At 66.1% G+C, this 917-nt stretch overlaps 1 protein-coding gene across 3 annotated transcripts in view; it reads right to left on the bottom strand.

Annotated features, from left to right (window-relative positions):
• STIM1 (stromal interaction molecule 1) overlaps positions 1-653 on the bottom strand; it is a 175465-nt gene extending 174812 nt beyond the window's left edge. The window contains exon 1 of one of the 3 annotated variants that reach the window (XM_019524620.1): positions 401-653. The gene's annotated coding sequence lies outside the window, so the exon portion shown is untranslated. The remainder of the gene's footprint in view (positions 1-400) is intronic. The other 2 variants (XM_019524621.1, XM_019524622.1) reach the window with 2 other exon arrangements.
• Positions 654-917: the final 264 nt, after the last annotated feature.

Below are 917 nucleotides of genomic sequence, written 5' to 3'. Positions count from 1 at the left end.
TATTTGGGGGGCGGCTATTTAAGACCTTCAATGCCCTCATCTCCTGCCTTTCCTTGGAGTTCACGCCTGCCCGAAGTTTCATGGTTGCAAGCTGAAGACGTGGATGAGACTGCGGCGCAAGGGGTGAAAGCCTCACAAATTAAAACTATATCCCTCCGAACGCAGCGTCGTCGCCAGCCAGCCAAACCACTCAGATATAAGGCCCTTTTTTGTGGGGGGAGAGCCACTTTCTTACCTGCGATGGCCGTCTCGTCCAGGTGGGACCCGGGGGGCCTGTCCCCCCGGCTGTGGTGCAGCAGGAAGCAGCACAGGACCCAGACGGCGGCTCTGGACGGCGGCTCCATGGCTGGAGGCGCTCAGAGGCTTCCTGTCAGCTCCTCCTCGGCATCCGCGCCCCGATGTCTGAGCACCGTCTACCCCAGGCACGGCCACACGCACAGGACAGAGGGACGGACAAAGGCGCTTTCCCACACCATGAAGCCCCCCAGAGGCTGCGGTGGAGCCGAGGGGCGCACTGGATAGAGCCTGCAGGCAGTCGCCACGGGAGAGGAGGGAAAAGAGGGCAGAGAGTCAAGTGTCAGGTGGGCTGAGGGGGTGGGATTGACAGCGGCTCCAAATGGGGCAGGTGTGGGGCGGCCTTGCACTGCACTGCCCCGCACTGCACAGCCCCTAGGCCGACACCCCGCGGCAGCAGGACGCGGCAGCGGGACTCACTGCCCAGTCCGACCCGCCCCGACCGCGGCCGCGGCCAGACTGCCAGCGTCGCCACACCGCTTACCTCAGCGCACCGGAGGAGCGAGGCGCCGGCGGGCGCGGGACGGAGCGCCGCACTTCCGGCCCTAACGCTCCTCCCATTGGCGGGGCGGAGATGCCGCTCTGTGCTGCCGAGCTCCTGCCCTCGCGTGCCCGACACTTCC

Source organism: Gavialis gangeticus, unplaced genomic scaffold (assembly GCF_001723915.1).
Source record: "Gavialis gangeticus isolate Ggan-Ray unplaced genomic scaffold, GavGan_comp1, whole genome shotgun sequence".
In the NCBI taxonomy this organism is placed as follows: domain Eukaryota; kingdom Metazoa; phylum Chordata; order Crocodylia; family Gavialidae; genus Gavialis; species Gavialis gangeticus.
The sequence above is the reverse complement of the archived record's forward strand: the minus strand, read 5'-3'. Positions and strand labels throughout refer to the sequence as shown.